Below are 22,628 nucleotides of genomic sequence, written 5' to 3' on the forward strand. Positions count from 1 at the left end.
GACAGAGAACAAAATAATGCCCTGCTCTGTGTCCAGAGTAAGACCCACACAGCTGCACAGACCACCGGAAGCTGACTGCTTTCCCTCCATGGCCCCTTTGCGGAGTCAGCCCGGAGCTTGGACCCCACTGCCCCACACTGTGTGTCCAACAGGCTGTATCCCCGTGCCAGACCCAGAGGACTTGGCACCTCCTGAAGTTTCTGGCCAAGCGTTATCTTGTGTCCTCCAGTCACCAACCCGCTGTGTTTACATCCCTCTGCAGCAGGGTCAAGGGCTTTGGTTGGCACATCTGTCGTATGTTTCTGGTCAGATGTCACCATTAGCAGAAGCAGAAGCAGAAGTGGACCCCTCCACCCACTGCGTGCTATCATCGGCTTTTGGCTTCCTACAGCGTTCTGCCTGTCATTTGATCAGGTCCTGGCCTGTGCCTCCATGGTGACCCCCACCCAGAACAACTGTCTCCGTCCTTACTTCCTGTACCCTCAAAGTGACCCATTCACTCTTTGGCTTCCAGCAACCTTTTCCTCTAACACCTGCCTTTGGGCTTCTCTAGCCAGTGTAGCAGGGACTGCATGGCAGAGCCATGGCCTTGTGCAAGTTCTGGACTCGCTGCTGACAGCAGTGTCTGGGCTCCACTCTACAGCTGAAGCAGATCTCTAGCTCACTGCTCATTTCATTAGCGTTGGTTGGTCCCTGAGACATTAATGATATGGTGAAGTTATTGAGTCTATTCTCATCACTTTTCCTTGCCTTGCTTTTGACTGGCACTTCTCCAAACCCCAGTCAGTTTCCATACTAGCTAACCTGGGTTGTTGATAGTCCTTACAATACCGAATTGTTATATTGGACAGACAACATAGACACCATTTAGCACACTGTTGGTTAAGCATGTGCCACTCTGATTTCTGCCGCTGGTGACTGCTTCTAACTCGAAGGATGGAGCTCGTCTCTAGAGCAGCTTTCCTCTCACTTCAAGCTTCAGATCCCCCGATTTCACTCACTCCCATCTTTAGTGCAAATCTCTAACTGTAAACTTCTCCCTGCTGCGTTTGATCCCTGCTTGCCTGTCTCCCTCTAGGCCAAGGCTCTCAGCCTTTATCCACGTTCGTAGCATCCTTCTCACAGATGCTAGTTCTCACCAGAACCACGCAGAATGGCAGTCTCTGCTCCACCGACTCAGGCTAGACCAGAACTGTCACCTGTATCTTGCCGAGTGCTATAGAGCTGTGTGCACAGGCATCTGCCTACCTGGGCCCTTCAACCCTGCAGTCACTCTGAGTTCCTAGAAGACGCTAGGGTCACACCTTCAGCCCTTAGCTTCCAGTGTAGCACTGGAAGAGTTGCAACACACGCTTGATTAAGCCTTCTGTTGGACAGCCATCAGCAGGGGAGAGCATACGGTCAGTGGCTGTGGAAGATAACGGTTCAGTTTGATGCCCATTTGGTTTGGAGAGATTGCTTTGTATCAGTGTGTCTTGATACCCTAACAACAACAACAGACTTTGATTCCAGTCTTCCTTCCCAGCTATCAACTCATTCCTGGAGTCTTTCACTGGGGCTGACTACTTCCTCAAGGAACCACCAGAGCATGAGAGGATGAACAGGCTCTGGCTGTGGAGCAACAAGGAGGAGCGGACCTGAGTGAAGGACTGAAGACTTCGTGTGGCTTTGGATCTCTCTTTGTAGGGGTGTATCTTGAAAAGACTCATCTGTACCAGGAAGAGGGCACACTTAGATAAAGGTGAAAGTGTCTCTCACACACAGAGCTTTTGAAGAGGGTGGGAGAGGGAGGATATGGCATTCTCTTCTGCTGTAATATGGCCTGAGTGTGAGCCCATTCGTTCCAGTGCAGCTCCTATGGTCGCCCATCTACAGCAACGTCAGATATGGAAGACGACCCCTTATTGCAGCAGAGTGATGTGAGGCTCCATAGGAATAAGTGGGACCAACAAGAAAGGGAAGAAGTCTGGCAGAGGCCACATCGTATCTCTGAGGACTTAGGTCTCTTTAGCCACTCCCCAAGCCCCACAGACCTGGTTAGGGTCACTTTTAGAGGCAAGAAAAGTGGAGGATCTCAGAATCATCCAGAAAAGGGACAGGGATCTAAAAAAAAACCCAGAAAGATGTAGATCGGAGGGAATTTGATTAGCATGGAACCCAGTGGCTAGGGGATTCTTTATACTTAGTTCTGGAGGGATTTCATTATTCTTTAGGGTAAAAGACAATAACCAAGCCAAAAAAAGATCACGCCTAAAAACATCTGTGCCCTGAAGAATGGCCTGGGAAAGGCAAGAGGCTATGTGAATGCTTGGCATTCTTAAATACAGCCCAAAGAGGACAAGATAGCCACGAGACAGCACAATACCAAGCCCTGGCCTGGCACAATCCCTCTAACCATACACCCAGCCAGTGTCTCTTGAGTGTTTACTGTCCTCTTACCATCCCTGATTTGCTTGTATGTCCAGGGTTTCCCTTCTAAGTTAGACCATGTGGAGAGATCTGTGCACATTCTACACAGCAGGAAGTCGATCCCGGTACTAGGGGGCCGTGACAGCTGAACAGAGGAGCTTCCTGCCCAGGCTTGGGTCCCAGTTGTGACCATCAGGCCATCTTGTAGATGGTGCAAGTATGAGAGAAGTGGCCTGGTGGGCCTTGGCTCTGACTACCATTCTTTGGGACATCTTTGAACAGCCCCTTTGTAGGAGATCTGCTACTGTCGGTGGTTAATTTTTCATAACGAACATGGTCGGTGATAAGCTCCACAGTGAGCTGGTCTTCATACCCGTGGGAAGTGTTCCCCTACGGGAGGAGGAATAAACTAGGTAGATAGGGCTACAGAAGGCTACTCGGGACAAGGGAGGCAGAGTGAAGCCACAGCCACACGGGGTTCGTAGAATTCCCTGCAAGAGCACAGTGAGGGTTTCAGTGAGGCCAGAAACCCACCCTCATTCTAGCAGAAAGAAGAAGACCAAGCCCCCAGCAAGCACTGTGCTAGACAACATAGCACTCTCTGTAAGTGGCTGTAGGCAGATGAACGCATTAGGATACATAGAATTAAGTAAAACTATGTTCCCATCTGTCATATTTCAAGTACTCGACTGCCGATGGACTAGTGGGCCCAGAGACGACTTGGGTATAGACTGGGGCTTCAACCTTTCTCTGAGATGGAAAAGGGAGACATTTCATGTTACTGAATAAGGGGGGACCACAAAGAAGGACATTTTGTAATAAGATTGTCCACGCTGAATTTTAGTCTACAGGGAGAGGAGACAAACAGAAGATGTGCTGTGCACCCAGGGTTGTATTTCTAGAGCAGAAGTTAGTTTTGCCCCAAATTGGAACAAGAGAAAATTGAAGAAGGAAGTATGAGCAGAGCAGTTGCCTCGGAAACACTGTCACTTCCTCTTCCTCTCCCATCTGCTGACCCACTGACCTGAAACATAACCACAAACTTTCCTAGGGCCACCTTTGAAGTATCTCCACCATGGGCTCTCCAGCTGCCCTGGTCTGCTTTAGGGGGCTGGGGTGTGGCAAGGAAGGTTCACCAGGCTTCTAAGCTGGGAGGGCCTGTTGCTGTTCTCTATTCATGAGCTGTTATCACCGGGGACGCCTGTCTGGACAAACAGCTCCCATGGAGTCCCTCCAGACTGCTCTTGCAGACTCATCCCCCGGCTGCTTACAGGCACCAGGGAATTGCTCAATTCACCACACTGCTAGTCAAACCCAACCCTCCACCCGACTCCACCGCCTTCACACCGCCTGCCATTCCCACCTGTTCTCACAAACACAGCCCCGCCTGCCTGCCTTCTCTGTGCACAACAGTCCTGTGACTGTCTCTGTGAGGGACCCATAGGCTCCTGCAGTCAGCGCGGGTGAGATTGCTGATGCCATGGCCCTTCTGAGGTTTGCCCTCGACTCCTGACTACAGATCTCCCGGCGCGTCAGCGCCTCTCCTAGATCAGGTGTAAACCCCCTGCCCTGGACTTGGGGTTTTAGTGGCTTTCTGCTCATTTTCTGCTCTCTCTACACACCCAACCCACAGTGTGCTTCTTGCGTGGATTTCCTCTTTAAAAGTTCTTGCTCATCCTTTGAGAGTCACATCAGGACACACCTCCACCACCCAGCAGCTAAACTCGGCAGTGTTCCAGCGCTGTCCCCTCTTCACCAGGGGCACACAAGCAGTCCAGCATCCGACGCCTCGCCTGTAGTTTTCCTACCATTTCCCTCTCCACTTGCAATGTAAGAGGACAAGGACACTGCTTCTCTGCTTGCCCTTGTTCATCCTGTGTCCTGGCTCCCAGAGAAGAGCAGGCAGGAGGCAGAGGGGTACAGATACTTCTGTAACAGTGGCCATGGCTGAGTCTCAGCCGACTCTACGGCGTGTTTCTTCTTTGGTGAGTTTGTGAGTATCAGGGGCAGTGTGTGAGGGATTAACCCTCAAGAGTTAACAATGACAATGTTCCTAATTTTAAAACACAAGAAATTGACCACCACTCGAGAGGTAGAGGCAAGCAGATCTCTGCGACTTTGAGGCCAACTTGGTCTACAGACAGGGCAGCCAGAACTACACAGAGAAAACAAAACAAAAAAAAACAACAATAACAAAAAAAAAAAAACACAAGAATTGAAAAGCAAGCAGTGCTGTGAACATTATTATTGTAAGTATGTAGTTGATTTAATGTCAAACAAGATGGCAGTGACAGATTGGGAAGGGTGAGGGGTAAAAAGTGGAGGGAGGTGGAAGTGGACGGTTAGCAGGACACCACACTGTGGAGCAGATGAGCCTGGGTTAGGAAGGGGCTAGCGGGCAAGGACGCACTGTGAGACGCGACTGAGAAGGGATGGGCAGGCTGAGTGCAGAATCAACAAGGAGGAGCCAGGAGTCTGTGGGCTTGGGGTTGCACAGCTCAGGAAAGCTACCCTTCCCACTGCTTGCACGGCCTACATTGCCGAGCCCTTGACAGGCAGCAAGACAGTATCCGATCCTAGACCACGTACGTACCTCTCAGCCTCAAGAAACCCTCAGAGCCCCAGGACCCATTTTCAGGAACAAAGGGGTTATGATCAGAGAACAAGAATGCTTCGCTTCCAGCCACCCCAGACTTCTGGGTCCTAACATGTAAGGGTCTGAATCAAGAGAAGCTAGAAGGAAAAATTTAACTGACACGAAAACCTCACTTCAGAGAAATGAAGTGGTGGATGATCTTCAGACGTCACTGTGGCTGCATACAGCAGCAGTGGGCACAGAGGGGAGCAGCCATCTGGAGGCTATGGAGACAGTCCTCCATACAAGAGGAGGATGTGCTGGTTCCCCTGGGGCACATGAGAGTGCCACGCATTGGGAGCGCCACACAGTGAGAACACCACGCAGGGAGAGTGCCTCACAGTGAGAGCGCCATGAAGTAAAAAACGCCACACAGTGAGAGCACCACACAGTGAGAGCACCACGCAGTGAGAGCACCACGCAGGGAGAGCACCTCACAGTGAAAATGTCATATAGCCTATAAGAGGTCTGGCCAGTACATGGTCCTTGGTGATTATTTAGTAAGTGTATGAAATAAGCATTTAAGGATATACTGAGAGTTATCATCAAGGGACTTCATATTTGTAACAAATTATGGCAAATTTTCCTATTTGTGGGACTTCTAGGTGTGTTCACTGTCCCAGGGAAGGCAATGGTTCATACAAGGAATGACACCTACTCCAGCAATAATAAACCACCAGTTCCTTTACAAATATCACGTACTTGCAAACACCTGTTTTGGTGCAGACTCCATAAGTTTCCATTACTTCCAAGCCCACACCGGCTCTACAGTAGGTAGTACCTGGCTGTGCACCTCCGCACCTCCGTTTTAAATGCAAGGGTCTGACGCTCAGAGAGCTAAAGTGATTTCTTGGAAATCTGATTTTAAAGCCAACAACTATCCATGCTCTGGCCACAAGACCCAGGAAGGAGAGGCCTCCTGTGGTGAAGAGAGCTGCCCACATCACAAATCAAAGTGGTTAGAAAGGAAAAAAGCCTGCTGAGGACAGAGACGACCATGCTCCATCTGGGCAGCAGCAAAGCCATGAGAACTGACCACAGGCAGCTCCTGGTCCTCTAGAGTCTCTGCTGCTTAACAGAACACTGGGAGCAGAGCAATTTCCCAGAGCGGAACATTTGCTTTCTGGTCCAGAAGGCTGCACGTGGCACCAGCCTTTGAGCTACAGTGCCCCGAGATGGGAGGTCTAGAGGGAGGAGCAGGCCAGTTAGAGCGGCCTGGAGTCACTCTGTGACCGCTCCATCCGTGAGGAAAGTCTCTGTGACGTAATCACCTCTTGTGAGGCTCCATCTCCAAGCGCCGCTGCACTGCAGACTGAAGTCCCACTATCTGAACCTTGGGGGGAAGACTCAAGCCATAGATCACCCACATGGCCCCCACCCAAGCTGCCCCAAGCATTGCATGTAAACAACCCCCTGCTTCTGCTTCCGTCCCGCGAGTCATCTGCGACACTCATCAGGCCTTGAAGGAACACTGACAGAAACGGCAGTGAAACCTCAAACCTCTCACCAGGCTTTGTTGAGACACCAACAGGAAGATGGACATATTAGGTAATCCTGCTGCGTCTCACCAGCTCACTGCCCAAGCTCATTGGAAGAACCATATGCTAACTGAATCCTAGCGAGGGCCTGGAGTGGGAGGAGGGGGCTGAGATAGCCCAGCTTCCCCACAGGCCGAGAGCGAGCTTCTGAGGAACCCTCTGAGCAGCAAAGCCTTTGCTACCTCCTGCTGCAAACAGCCCACAAAGCAACCTCAATTCCATTTCGCTCTGACATGAAGAATTTCACCACTTACGCAAACAACAAGCTGCGAGCCTGGAGGCAGTAGAGGGACTTTTGCTGTCTTCTCTGAAAGGACACACTCACCCTTGACAACAGGTTGACGGAAAGCCTAGAATTGTTCCCTGAGTGCTTGACTTGGCTGCCCACGACTGGAGTGCGTTTCGCTTTCTACATCTGATAGGAACATCTTTCATGTCAGCTGGGTGACCACGATGATGCAGAGAGCAGAGCCCACCTTGGAACCGAATCTGAGATAGTAGTGACTTTGACAGAAACGGCATGAATGCTGTCTCAGTAGTAACAAGAGGGGGACTGACAGAAAGGAAGAATGTAGAAGGGTGTGCGTATGCGTGTGCGTGTGCGTGTGTGTGTGTGTGTGTGTGTGTGTTATTAAGAGAGACGGGAGGGAGAAAGATGGGGTGGGGATTAGGAGGGCCTGGATTTCTGCTGCTTTTACTCATTCAGAAGCTCTAGAAACCCAGGTTAGGAACCAGCCTCAGGCCCTAAAGTTTTCCTGCCTTCAGGAAAATTCTGGTCTAGGGTACCTCTCAGGACACCCTTGTGGTGTTCACATTTTGGGGCTTTCGTGTTCGTTAGGACTGTAGAGTGTCGTTGCCTCTCCCAGGTCTGTGTGTGTCTCCGCCAGTTGCTATAGCTCTCGCGCTCTCTTTCTCTCTCTGCCCATATCTGCATAACAGGAAACCAAGTGTAATAACAAGAAACTTCGCAGTGTCATGAGCACTTCCTACTGAGCACGGCCTCTTCCTCAGTGCAGACACAAGGAGAGATTCAGCAATGGGTGCAAATGAGCTCTCGGAGACCAAGCAGTCGTGGCTCTAGCTACCGAGAAGCTACCTGCTTCCCCAGAGTGACTGTCAGGAAGAATGCTCCGCATCTGTGGGATAACTAGAGCCATGAGCTACCCAGTGACGAGAGTTAATTAAGAGAGCTATGCCCTTTGACCAGCATCAAAACTAGCTGTTTTAGGGAGGGGTTTGCTTCATTATCCCCTAACATCCATACAGAATGTGTTTGGGTGCTTGAAGTCTGCAGTTTTTACAAGTGAGGGCCCTACCTCCCACAGGCAGAGACCCTCCAGGGAAACAGCAATCCCGACCCATCAAGACCTGAGTCTTGGGAGCCACAGGCCTTTGTCCTTCCTCAGACATTGCTCTAGTTGGCTCCTGGGGCCACCACTGAACTTTGAGAAGAATGATTTCTGCCTTGACACTTACCCAGCGTATGAACAACCCTTGGGGTGTGGTGGCCAGAGATGCACAGCCTGACAAAAGGATCCAATATCTCATTAGAAATCCAAATATTTTAGGTATGATCAGAAGGCTGGTGACATGAGATATTGATTATTGTGGGTAAGCATGGTCAGGGCAATGTGGTTAGGGAATAAAATAGCAGTGTTTTTAAAGATGTGTACTTTAGCACGAAGCAAAAGGTTACATTGTATGTGGAATTGGCTTCAAAATATCTCAGCAAAGAGGAAATGAAGGGATAGATTCAAAGGCGACAACCTCAATAAACATTTAAAATCAGAAATGGGATGTATGAGAATGCACGTGGGGGAAGCAGGCTCAGTCTCTCGAGATCCCATCAGGCTCCCCTCCATTCCATCAGTCGCTGCTGTGAATTTCATCCTGGCTATTTCACCAAGCCGGTGTTTCCAGAGCCGATGGTTACTCCTCAGCCTCGAATCAGTGAGACTACCCAGATGTCACATTAAACAGATCACCTTTCCCTCACATGGATCTGCTCCAACCTCTATGATTTAATCAGGTAATGGATGGGAGCACTGAGCCGCTGGAGCCGCTGGAGCCGCTGGTATGAAGAACACCTCCTGCACAGTCACTCTCCTCAAGCCCAGAGGGATGAGGGGGAAATCAAGAAGGGACATTTTTGGCATCACTACTGCCATCCTTCACCCTGGCACTGAGATCTCTGACCTCCAGGGACAGCTGTCTCCTTTACAAACTGCCATTGAGATGGAAATGGCCAAGGCAGTCTTAGCAACAGTAAAAAGAAAATCTGAAAAGAGTGAAACAAAATCGGAAGTTGTAGGTGAGGCTAAAGAGAGGAGGGAGGAGGGAGGAAGAGAAAGAGGGAGGGAGGAAGGGAGAGAGGGAGAGAAGGAGGGCAAGAGAGAGGGACGGGGGGGGGAGAGAGAGAGAGAGAGAGAGAGAGATGCTACTGCACACAAAATGCAGTAGAAACAGTGAAGAACAAAACTAATCTCTCCATGGTAAATAAGAATGATTTCCAACGTAGTTTATGAAGTTAAATACTTTAATAAAATCCACAAAGTCGGACGGCTTTGCCCGCTTTGTCACTTAACTATGCCAGATGTCTAGACTGTCCTCTGAGTGCAGAGTTATCATCCATCCGGCTTATATCATCCATAGTTAAGACAAATTTTAAAAGGTTCACTGTTCTCAAAAAACTTGAATTCAATACCTTCAACATCAACCTTATTGAAAGTCAAAATTAAGAGTGGAAGACTCCCTTCCCGGGCATTAAAGAGCATGTCCTGGTGTGGGGGCACACTCCTACAACCTCGGCATTTTTGACTGTGCGTTTTTCCCTCTTTCTGTTATGTGGCTTGTCATATTGATTGATGTTTTAAGGTTGAGTCATCCTGGAGTTCCAGCAATAAATGCCATGGTGACGATGCATGGCCTTGAATATTGTGGGGTCCAGCATGACTTTATTTTGTTGGTAATATTCACATCAATACTATAAAAGATAACGGTTTGTGGTTTTCTTTTTTGTTTAGCATTTTTGGCTAGCTTTGATTTCAGGGTGGTGCTAGCTTGTAAAAACAAGATGGGAAGTCTTCTCTCTTTTTTTTTTTTTTTTTGGAAAGGAGAACGATTAGTGTCAGTCATTTTTAGGGGTTTGATGGAGGGCTGGAAAATGTCTCAGCATTTAAAAACACTGACTGCTCTTCCAGAGGACCTGGATTTGATTCCCTGCATCAACCTGTGGCTCACAACCATGTATAACTCCAGTTCCAGGGGATTTGATGTCCTCTTCTGGCTTCCAAGGTCACCAGGTGCACAGACATGCATGTAGGCAAAATAAATACATTTACTTTTTCACATAAAATAAAAATAAATCTTAAAACATAAAGATTTGGTGGAGTTCACTGGTGAAGTAGTGGGGTCTTTTTTGTCAAAACTGTGACTGCTGATTCAAACTTGACTAGAGTTGAAGGTTTGTTCCAATTCCTTAGTTCTTCCTGGTTGAGTCTTGAAAGTGTGGCCTATCTGGAACTTTCTTCCAACAATTCTGGTTACCAAGTTGCTGGTATATAACTGTCCAATGTACTCACACATTATTTGTGTGTCTGTGGACCAGATGGCAGTGTCTCCAACTCCATTCTTTATTTCAGTTACTTGAGTCTCTTCTGCAGCCCCTTCTACAGGTCCCAGTGCATTTTGGTTGCTGTGAGTGGAGTTTCACTCAGTATTAGCAGGAAAAGTATCCTAACGCTTTTGCTTTTAAACTGCTGTGGTTTTGTGTACACAGTGAACCTCTTAGAAACAGCATATTGTTGGGTCATGTTTTCTTCTCCACTCAGAAAAATCTCTATTTTGTCAGTGACATTCAAAGTAATCATTGATGATGATGGATTTAATTCTGTACATTTGCCATTCATTTTCCATGTTCCTTATGGCATGTGGTTCCTCATTTTCTGTATTACTATCTTATTTAATTGAACTTTTAATTGCAAAAGTTTTACATTTCTCATTTTCTCTTGCATATGTTATTTAGCTATTTTATGTTGATTACAATTAGAATTGCATTTAATGGTCCAAGCTTATTCCATTCTAATTTGAATTTATTCCAATTTAACATTAATAATATGCAAAAACTGTTTTTAATGCCTGTGCTCCTATGCCTTCAGTTCTTAATGTCATCAAATTGCATTTTTCTATCTTGTAATTCCAAGAAAATTGCCAACTTTTTAATCTTGAACGTTTTAATCTCTTAAATTATTAAGAAAACCATATAGTTTATAAAGCAAAATTACAATTATATTAGCATCTAGAGGGATCTTTAAAAATGTTCACTTACAATACTGTCATAACTTGCTTTAGTAACTGTCGGTCACACACACATTTTCTGAGGTCCCTATATCTTCGCTGTTTTTGAGTTACATGTTAATAACATCCATTTTGACCTGAAGGGCTTCATTCAGAACCTCTTGCAGCATGAGCCTAACAAGCGCTCTTAGCTTTTGTTTCTCTAGGAACGTCTTACCTTTTCTCCCACTTTTTAATCTATCTTTTATTTACTTATCTATAGTGTGTGTGACACACACACACGTGTGCACGCAAACTTCAGAGAGCACATGTGGGAATCAGAGGACGACTTGCAGGGGTGTCTTAGTTAGCGTCTCCACCGCTGTTACAAGACACCATGACCACAGCAACTCTCACAAGGAAAGCATTTAATTGAGGGGTCTCATTTACAGTTTGAGAGGTCTGATATGATGAGGACAGGGAGCATGGTGACACACAGGCAGATGTGCTGGAGGAGCTGAGAGTCTTTCGTCCTGCAGGCAATAGGATTGTATGTCACACTCACCCCACAGTGGCACACTTTCTCCAACACGGCCACACCTCCTAATAGTGCCAGCCCTTTGGTGGCCATTTTCTTTCAAACCAGCACGAGGGGTCAGGTCTTTTCTTCTACCATGACCATCCCAGGGCTTGAACTCAGGTCATCTGGTTTGGTGGAAGGCACCTTTTCTTGAGTTGAATTAGCATTACTGAAGAATAATTTTGCTGGATATAAAAATCTTGGTCAACAGTTCCTCTTCTTCTAGAAGGTTGAATTTATTAGATCACTACTTTTTGGAGTACAAAACTTCTGATGAGAAATTTTCTCATAATCTTATTGAGAATCCTCCATAAGTGGTCAGGTACTACTCCCCATCTGCTTTTAAATTTCTCTTTATTATTCTTTTCTGAAAGTTGGGTTGTAATGCCTCTCCCTGGGCCCGAGTTCCGCACACTTGTAATTGACTCAGTTTCTTGGATCTATATATTCGTCTTTTTCATCAAGTGTGAGAAGTTTTTGGTTATTTCTTTAGAATCCTCTCTTCCCCTTTCTCTCTCCCCCTGGGACTTTCACGATGAGTGTGTCGCTCTGTTGACTCATGTCCTAGGGTCAAGAACACTTTTCTTGAATCTGGCTCAAGCTCCTCAAGCTTGACAACGTCCACCTGCTTGCCCTCGAGTTTGCAGATTCTGTATTCTTCCTCCTTGTGTCTGGTTCTGAAACCCTCTAGTAAGATTTTTATTTAATTTATAATAACTTTTAACTTAAACATTTCTTTTAATATTCTTTTACACTTCCTATTTCTTTTGTTTTTCTTTTCTTTTCTTTTTTTTCGAGACAGGGTTTCTCTGTAGCTTTGGAGCCTGTCTTGGACCTAGCTCTTGTAGACCAGGTTGGCCTCTAACTCACAGAGATCCTCCTGCCTCTGCCTCCCAAGTGCTGGGATTAAAGGCACGCACCACCACCACCCAGTTTTTCTATTTCTTTTTCACAGACAGTTTCTGCTTGTCTGTTTTTCCCTTTTGAATGGGCCATGCTTTCTTGTTTATTTATATAATTTGTGATTTTTTTCTGCAAAAGGAAGAAAGGGAGAAAAGGAGGAAGGAAGGAAAGGAAGAAAGAAGACAGGGAGGGAGGGAGGGAGGGAGGGAGGGAAGAAGACAAATCCAGCATTTGAACTTAATAATGTGAATCTGGAAACCAAATTGTCACCTCTCCAGGGTTTTGTGCCAAAAAAAAAAAAAAAGTCAGAGCACAGATCCCTATCATTTGGTGACTCGATCTTTTTTTCTACCCTGGCTACAGAGAGCTGCTCCATCCAGGGATGCTGCCTGGCACAGGGCTGGTAGTGGGGGCCAGTGAGTACGCATGTGCAAAGACCCGGATTTACCAAAATTAAGCACAATTTGCCACCCAAACCTTCTCCTGGCCTCCATGAGAGTCAGAGACCCCAAATAGTTGCACTAGGTGGATTGTGCATGGTTGATGCCCAGGTAGGAATATAGAAGTCTGTATTGTGTTCCTGCTGTCCCAGATCCTCTATGTGTCATGTTTTAGGGAATAATTCCATTCAACTAGATCTAGCCAAAAAATAGAAATTTGTCAAAAAATAAAATAGCTTATGTATAATTTATAATAAACTGAGTTGGGATACAATTAGAAAAACAGCAAATGTTTAATTTTTGCTTAATATTCTTGGATGTCTGATGCATGTGTTTGTGCACACGCATATGTGTGAGCATGTGCGCACACGTCATGGTGTGTGTGTGTGTGTGTGTGTGTGTGTGTGTGTGTATAACTGGAGGTCAAAGGGCAACTATTCTCTACGTCCACTGTGGAGCCTGGATGGGGAGCAAACGGAAGCCATCAGATCCATGTAGCAAGTACTTTTACTGAGGAGCCTTCTTTATGGCACGAGTAAATAGTTACGTGGATTGAAAATAAGATGAGGGGAAAGCCATTGTTTCGTGTGCTTCTGGATGAATCGTTCTTTTTCTCCCTAGCTCAAGCATCATCTTCTCTACCTCTCTTCCTTGGCATTTCCTTCTCACATCATCTGCGAAAGAGGCTGACTTAAAATCAGATCCGAGGGAAGCAGGAGGAAGTTGCACCTAGATTCAGGAAAAGCCTCCAAGAATATCTGTACCCTTAGTACTGGGGAAGATGTGCTACCACACAGATATAAACAAACGGTCATTGCCTTAAAAGAGAAATGTCAGCTGATGTGTGTCTGACTTTTGTTGTTTGTGGGGGAGGTAGAAGCATTTGGGGGCATGAGCTTCCAGAGGATGCAGAGTGATTTTCTAGAGTGTTCTGCCATAAAGTTCGCACTACCTGCCCAATCTCCCAGCACTTTTGTCTGAGTGACAGAAGATACTGTGAGAAAGGCTGCTTTTATAATCTTTGGGAAGCCTGGGAAAGGAGGGCGGAGAGTTCAGACACAGGAAACCCATATTTGTTACGTCTAATTGTGGCGTGTCCTCGTGGGCCATGCTAGGGAGGAAGACATAAAAGATGTTTACAAGCCACTGCAGGAAGGAGGCGAAGGAAAGGCGCGGAGTCCTGAGTATTTATGGAAGGTATCTAATACTCCCAGAGTCTCCTGAGCTGAGATCATCAAGGCCACACTCGACACTAAAACAACACAGGAAAATGTCAGCACAAGATTTCAGCAGGAGCAGCACTTTTCTCTCTTTGACACGCACTAAGAGATTGAAAAGCAGGTGGCAGAGTGGGAGGAAGGGCCTCCCCGCACACATCTGACTGAAGACTTGAATTTAGAACATACTTTTGCAGATTCTTGCCTGTAGATAACACTCTGCTAACTTCCCAGTCTGATACCTTCCTACAGCGAATTTAAGAAAATATTCTCCAAAAAAGAAAAAAAGGAGAGGGCGGAAGAAGAGAAGGAGTGTGGGAAGAGGAGAGGAGAGGGGGAAGAGAGGAGGGGAACTCTTTAAAGACATCACTGAGAAAACATGCCAGTCTTAAAAATGGCCAAACTATTTGGAGTGACACTTTGTCGGATGAAAAGATGGTATCCATCATTACTCACTAGGAAAACGTGAAATAAAACCCCAGTGGGATGCCAACACAAACATATTAGAATGCATAGGACAAAGCTGAAAGGCAACCTGGCGAGCCGGGAGCTGCAGGCGCTCTCCTGGGAGGCTGGTCAGACAGGAAGTGGCACTGCCATTTTGACAGACAACTGACAAATGTCTTACAGAGTTAAGCTCAGGTTCATCAGCATTCACGCTCCTCGGCGTGTACCTAAGAGAAATGAAGCTTCGTGGTCACAGGAAGTCTCTAGCAGATATTCACAACAGTCTATGTAATAATGTCTACCAGTCAGAAACAACCCCAGTGTCTATTCCAGAAGTGAGGAGGTGGAGGGTGATTTTTCTGTCATCCTTTTTAAGGACCGAATATGTGGCGGCAAGAGCAGTACACACCCTCCCCCTCACCAGTGAGGGCTATACTACCACAGTGTCTTAACTAAGGAAGAGGCTGTGGCCACCTGCACAGCCTAGCGAGCAGAAGTCCCTGCAGCTTCGCTTCTTAAGAGGGAAAAGCTGTCTTTGCACTTAGAAACGTACAGCAATGTTTTCAGCCCTTGTGAGGTTACATACCTCATTGGGGAATAGGCGAGTTCACGTGCATTTCTTTATACAACCTCTAGGGGGCATGGATTCACTGAAACAGCCCATGAGCACAAAGGGGGAAATCTTGATGGCAGGCTTGCTATCGACATTATCTAGGGATTATTTAAGCTACTCTGACTTCATTTGGAACAGAAAGGGAGATAGCAGGTCGTGTGTGAGAAAAGAAAGAGGAAAATTGTTGGCCACTAGGGGGCAGGACTTGCCTTCTTAGGCCGTACAGGATGCTAGTGTGGCGCTTAGCTGTGTTTATTCATGTCTAGTACCCTCCAACTTTCCATTTTGCCCTTAGCACCTCGTTCCCGCTTCACACACTGGAGTCCTGGTCCCTCCCACCCGTCTCATCTCCATCCAAAGTTTTTGTCCATGAAGCTTGCGTTGGGAATGAGAAAACCAGACACACTCAGAAAAAAGCCAAGCCAACAGCCTTACCGCCCAGGGTGAGCACACCCTCAGGTTTCTGTGGGCAACTGAGGACAAACATGTCTTAATCCCTACGGTCGGGGCTAAGTTGCCCCCCACCAACAAGTACAAGTGAGAAACAATGAACACATGGCCTGGAGTCTGCAGTGAGGTTCTTAGAGGCCCTAAAGTCGAGGGAGGAAATGGGGTATAGAAGGGAAAAGGGGTGCAGCCTCCTCCTTTCCCTGAACCCGTTGACACATGGCTCAGTCTCTACAGTCCCTTCACACCCTTCCACACACAGAGAGAGAACCCATCCCCCTTGGTTTTAACAGAACTCTGTTACTGTTCTCTCAAAGACAGCTGCATATTCCTCAAGCTTCACCCTAGAATACAAGCAACCCTTTATTAAAGTAGACATTGTTAGCAAGGAGAAGGTTTCAAAAGTCGAAATCACTGCTGCAATGGAGCAACAAAATTATAAGCTCTCAGGTCCTGCTCCAGGTCCCCCTCCACTCAACATAAATGCTGCAGGGTGCTGAGTCTGCCTACGCTGCACCAACAGCAGCAACCTCAAACTTTGCTGCACGTTTGATCACTTGAGCAGATGAAAGTCTGAGTCTCTAGGTCTAGTGAGATGGCCCAGTAGGTAAAGCCGCTTGCTGTGCAAGCCCGACCACAGGACTTCAGTCTCTAGACCTCACAGTAGAGAGACCTGAGTCCTGAAAGGTCTCCTCTGGCTGGCAGGCCCATGACGGCAAATCCATTCACTCACACACACACAAGAGTAACTTACTTAAAATCTAAAATCTCTAAGTTTCCAGCTCCTATCCCAGGTCACTTCAGTTGGCATCTCTGATGTGGTAATGTATGAGAGGCTCCCAGAGCAGCCAAATTTGCTAACCAGGGGAGAGGTAGAGGGCACTCATCCCTAGAGCAAAGAGTCACCACTGTTTGATTTGCTGGAGCCTGGATGATTGCACTGAACATGAAAGTGTTAATACATAACAGGCTCTCACGGGAAAAAGAAAAGAAGCAAAGCCTGTGCGCGCCACAGGCTAGAGGTGGTCAGGAGGCTGCCAGTGCACACTGCAAATCTGGCACCATGGGCAGGGGATCTTAGCTATTAACGAGACAAGGAGACCCCCACAGAGGAGATCCCGGGATGACCAGGGATGCAAGGTGTTAAGTTTCAATCTGATTTGTCCTGACATGCCGATGTTTGAATGCCCATTCCCAAGCTATGGTGCCATTTTGAAGGCTGTAGAGCCTTTAGCAGGTAGGGTTTCATGGGCACAAAGAAGTCCCTAGAGGCAGGCCTTTGAGAGCCATGCTCACTGCTGGATCCAGGCCTTCATGCCATTATACCCCTCCCAACACACCGATAACAACCTCAAGTTCCTCAAAACCATGAACCAGAGTAAACTTGTCTCACCTTAAGCTGGTTCTGTTTGTCACCCCAATGAGAAAAGTAACTAATACAGAAGGCCACCATTAATGGCCTTTCTATGCAAAAATCCACAGAAACCCTAGCGAGAGTGGTATAGATTTCTCTCTTCCCAAGTGAATGGTCTGAACAGCATGCTGTATCACTGAGACTGTAGGCACTGACTGGCTATCGAGATGCTCGGAGTACCAGTGACTGGGGAAGTGGTCATTGATAGTGGGGGGAGGCTGATCTGGGTAGAGAAGAGAATTGTGTGTGAAATTTCTGCTAACACAGCATGGAGCAGTGTAGGAATCAGAGTTTAGTGCAAGAAAGAGCTGATTTATGAAGACTTGGATGATCATAAAATGTTTGGAGGAACTGAAGGAGTGAGTTCTTTTCACCTCCACAAGCCAGACGCTTGATTCTTCCGTTGTCAGGGGAGGTCTAAAACTACCTCCTGGGAAACTGCCTCACCACTGAGATGACTGCCACGGCTCTGCTGGCATGGACATAAGGCTGGACTGGAAGCTTAGCTTCTAGTCAATTCTGGAGATCTTGCTTGGTCATCCGTGGATATAGCCATGGTGGAACCATAGGAAGACACCTTCCCTTAAATGATATTATCTAGCTGATTTAATCAATATGCATAATCTGGTTCCAGAATCCTAGCTGCAAGAGAGTCCCTGATTAGTATCCAAACCTCTCCACAGGGAGGTGGGATGAAGTTCTAATGAAGTGTCTGAGAAGCAAGCGTGTTACATCCATCATAGACAGGCAATGAAGGTATTTTCTGGGTATGTAGTTGGTAAGCTCCACTTGGCTACCAGTCTTTTCAAGCTGAAATTTCCAGGGTTTTAAGTGGAATTCTTAAAAACAGAAAAGCCACCCTATGAGTGTGAATTAATTTTTATCCAGTGAGGAAAACTAAGCTACATTGTTGGTCTTACCTCTAGCCCTCTGTTTAAAATTGTTCTTAAGTTCCTGAGTTGGCTGCTCCCTAGACAGTAAAGAAGAAAACCAATGCCCAGTTAGAGAGGACCAGGGAAGGGAAGGCAGGTGAAAAGGACACCCACAGACCAGGCCTCCAAAGACTCAAGTGGAGGAATTCTGCTCTGATGATGGAGCAAGAAGTATTCCTTGCCATCCCAGGCAGTCGTAGAGATACTAGGTCTCAGAATATCTACATATTCAGCCACCTCCCATCCAGTGTCCAAATTATCTTCCTAAACCAAAAGTCTACCTCTTTCTCTAAGGATGCCAGAACAAGCTCCCCATCAAGCCACTGCTCTGACACTGATAAGAACAACAACTAGATGATATAGATATGAATAATTTGCATTGGTATAAATGTTGCCTTATTGGTAGAAATTTAAGGTCAATTTTGTTATATGTATATGTATTTCTGATCTTGATTAAGGTATTGTGATTGTGTAGTTCATTTAAAAATGTAATGTATAATGCCGGGCGATGGTGGCACACGCCTTTAATCCCAGCACTCGGGAGGCAGAGGCAGGCGGATCTCTGTGAGTTCGAGACCAGCCTGGTCTACAGAGCTAGTGCCAGGACAGGCTCCAAAGCCACAGAGAAACCCTGTCTCAAAAAAAAAATGTAATGTATAATTAAGAAATATAGGTTAATAGATAATCATCTATAATAGTCAAGTTTGTAGTCATGTTAGTTAGATTTTCAGATGTGCATAGATATATTCCAGATAAGCATTCTTCATATCTTTCAAAGACTACAGAATATGGCATTTAATGCTTTAATAACTTAGGGCTTTTTATGAGCATGAGACACATCTTCTCCTGGCAGCACCAGCTACTTCAAGAGGAAGATGGACATTGAAGAGGCTCCTTTTGGAGTTTGATAGCCATTTGGGCAAGAAACTGCTCTTGCCTGGACTGTTGCATAAACTGGACACAAAGAACCTGCAGAGAGAGGACTGCTGAACTTGCCTAAAGGTCAGATGGTCTTTCAGGGTTCCTGATTCATAGAAGAGTCTATGAGATATTTTGCAGGATACAAAAGAAAGTGACTGAACTGTCTTTAAAATTTCCTGCTTCACGGAAAAGTCTGCTGGATACTATGGGCCTATAGGCTGAAGATGGATGCCCCAATGGTACAAAAGAACTTTGAGTGACTGTACAGACAGTGAGACATTTCTGTCATTTCTAGAGTTTTGGAAGTTACTTACTTCTTGTTTACTTAGGTAATATTATATCCTTCTGGAGTCTTTGATAGAGTTGAACAATAGAAAGATAATTATAGTTTTCCATTGTTATGATAAAAAATAAAATAGATATAAATATTGTAACTGTAATTCTTGCTTTATAACTGTTTGCTATATGTAATTTTACTATGTTAAAGTTAAAGCCTTTCTTTTTTGTTTAAACAGAAAAAGGGGAAATGGTGTAGGAGGTCTTCTGTCTATGCGTTACTTTCATTGATTAAATAAAGAAGCTGCCCTGGCCTTTTGATAGGCTAGCCCTTAAGTGGGTGGAGTAGACAGAACAAAATTCTGGGAGGAAGAGAGCAGTGTGACAGACACCATGGCTCACCTCTCCTAGATGGACGCTGGTTAGACTCATGCTGGTAAGCCACAGTCAAGTGGCAATACACATTAATAGAAATGGGTTAATTAAGATGTGAGAGTTAGCCAATATGAGGCTAGAAATAATGGACCAGGCAGTGTTTAAATGAATACAGATTTCCATGTGGTTATTTAGGGCATAAGCTAGCCAGGTGGGATGGAACAAGGGGTCCGCGCTCCTCTTTACAACAACTAGAGACAACTAAAATAAATAAATATGCTTTGGTTTCATTTTAATTTAGTGATAAAGGAAAGTCAGAAAAAAAAAACACCTATCCCACAGCATTTTTGGTGGTAGCTGCCATGTGAAGGCGTATCCTGACTCCTGGGGAATTTGAAAGTAAAAGAACAGACAAAGCCTTGACTATAGGGAGCTTACAGTGCAGTTATGCAAACAGATGAGATAATTTCAGACTTGAAGTCACATCATCAGGAAGACACTGAGATAGAGGGATGCTGAGACACTGGAGCTCATCAGACACTTTCTCTGAAAAGATGTGCTTTCACTAAAGCTGAATAATAGTGGGAGGCCATGGTAAATCTCAGAAAGGGTCCTTCAAGGAGACCAAAGGCCCAGCCTTGAGAATACCCCAAGCAGAGCACATGCAGAACTAGAAGTCAGTGTGCCTGGGCACAGACAACAGCACCAGAGCTCTGGCTGCTGAGTTGGTAGGGGCAGGCCTAGCCTACAGATGGAGACCATAATTTTTAATTTAATTCTAAATACATTGATAGTTTGAAGGAACAAATGACATGATTTGATTCTCTTTAAGAACTGTTGAGTTGGGCCTGGTGTGGAGAATATGGTATGGAACAAGAGCGGGAGGAGGGAGACTGGTGAGAGGGGGAGGAGGGAGACTGGTGAGAGGGGGAGGAGGGAGACTGGTGAGAGTGGGAGGAGGGAGACTGGTGAAAGTGGGAGGAGGGAGACTGGTGAGAGTGGGAGGAGGGAGACTGGTGAGAGTGGGAGGAGGGAGACTGGTGAGAGTGGGAGGAGATGCAGGTCTAGGCATGAGTCTGGGACCTCCAAGGGAGTAGGCCTGAGCCAGAATCTCTGCGAGAGCAGGTCCAAGGAAGCAACCTCAGCAGAAAGAGCCCCAAGAAAGCAATCTCCATGGGAGCAGGCTTGAACAACCCCTAGAAATGCAGAGCGAACTCCAGGAACACAGAGTGACCAACAGGGTAACTGGAACCAAGGCCCTGACTGCACCACAAGGAGCAAACATCTGAGCCTTGGCTCCACTGGCACCTGGAAGACTGATCACCAGAGACACAGACAGCCCCATCTTACACCAATCAGAGGAAAAGATGGGTAGACAAGGTAAGAACACAGGCAACACAACAAAGAACAACATGATATTAGTAAAAACTAGTAACCCTACAACAGCAAGACTTGACCAACCACATATAGATGAAGCAGAAGAAAATAATGTAAAAAATAACTTTAGAAGAATGTTTGAGGCCCTTAAAGAGGAAATAAAAAATTGCCTCAAAGAAATGGAGGAAAAGACAAACAAAAAATGGAAGACATCAACAAATCCCTTAAGGAAAACCAAGAAAAAGCAATCAAACATATGAAAGAAACTATTCAAGACTTGAAAACTGAAATAGAGACAATAAAGAAAACACAAGCTGAGGGAATTATAGAAACAGAAATCATGAGAAATCAGGAACCACAAATGCAAGCGAAAACAGCAGAATATAAGAGATGGAAGAGAGAATCCTAAGCACTGAAGATACAATAGAGGAAATAGACTCATCAGTCAAAGAAAACATTAAATCTAACAAAAGCTTAACACAAAACATCCAGGAAATATGGGACACCATGAAAAGACCAAACCAAGAATAGGTATAGAATGAAAAGAAGTCCAACTCAAAGAGCACAGAAAATATATTTAACAAAATCATAGAAGAAAAATTTCTGAACCTAAAGAAAGATATGCCTATGGATATGCAAGAACAGAACACTAAATAGACTAGATAAAAAAAGACACAGGCTAACAGATTGGATATGAAAACAGAAACCATCCTTCTGCTACATACAAGAAACACACCTCAACCTCAAAGACAGACATTGCCTCAGAGTAAAGAGTTGGGAAAAATTTTTCAATCAAATGGACCTGAGAAACAAGTGAAAGACTTGTATGATAAGAACTTTAAATCTTTAAAGAAAGAAATTGAGAGGTCAGCCCCACCATCTGTTGTGTATGGCCTGTGAGCTAAGAATGGGCTCTGTGCTTCTAAGTGCTTTGAGAAATCTCATTTCATGATACATGAAAGTCCTATGAATTCAGATTTGAGTGTCTATAAATAAAGACTCGTTGAAACACACACACACACACACACAAAGAAAGAAATTGAAAAAGACACCAGAAAGTGGAAAGATCTCCCATGCTCTTGGGTAGGCAGAATTCACATAGTAAAAATGGCAATCTTACCAAAGGCAATCTACAGATTCAATGCAATGCCCGTCAAAATCCCAGCAAACTTCTTAACAGACCTCGAAAGAACAGAACTCTACTTCATATGGAAAGCAAAAAACCCAGGATAGCCAAAACAATCCTGTACAATAAAGGAACTTCTGGAGACATCACAATTCCTGACTTCAAACTCTATTACAGAGCCACAGTACTGAAAACAGCCTGGTATTGGCATGAAAACAGACAGGAAGGCCAATGGAACCGAATTGAAGACCCAGATAATAATTCACACACCTATGAACACCTGTTTTGACAAGGAATCAAAAAATAAAAAATGGAAAAAAGAAAGCATATTTAACAAATGGTGCTGGAATAACTGGATATCAACATATAGAAGAATGCACAAAACTCAACTCCAAATGGATCAAAGACCTCAACATAAAGCCAACCACACTGAACCTCATAAAGTGGGAAGTACGCTTGAATGCATTGGCACAGGAGACCACTTCCTAAATATAACACCAGCAGCACAGACACTGAGAGAAACAATAAATGGGACTTCCTGAAACTGAAAAGCTTCTGTAAAGCAAAGAACACAGTCAACAAGACAAAATGACAGCCTACAGAATGGGAAAAGATCTTCACCAACCCCGCATCAGACAGAGGACTGCTCTCCAAAATATACAAAGAACTCAAGAAATTGGTCATCAAAAAAGTAAATAATCCA

At 45.5% G+C, this 22,628-nt stretch overlaps 1 protein-coding gene across 1 annotated transcript in view; it reads right to left on the minus strand.

Moving 5' to 3' along the window:
- The window catches only part of Arhgap25 (Rho GTPase activating protein 25), a 76,860-nt gene that overhangs the window by 40,957 nt on the left and 13,275 nt on the right, over nt 1-22,628 (minus strand). The gene's annotated exons all lie outside the window — the stretch shown is intronic.

This window comes from Alexandromys fortis, unplaced genomic scaffold, assembly GCF_014885135.2.
Source record: "Alexandromys fortis isolate MF-2015 unplaced genomic scaffold, M_Fortis_MF-2015_v1.1 scaffold_158, whole genome shotgun sequence".
Lineage (NCBI taxonomy): Eukaryota > Metazoa > Chordata > Mammalia > Rodentia > Cricetidae > Alexandromys > Alexandromys fortis.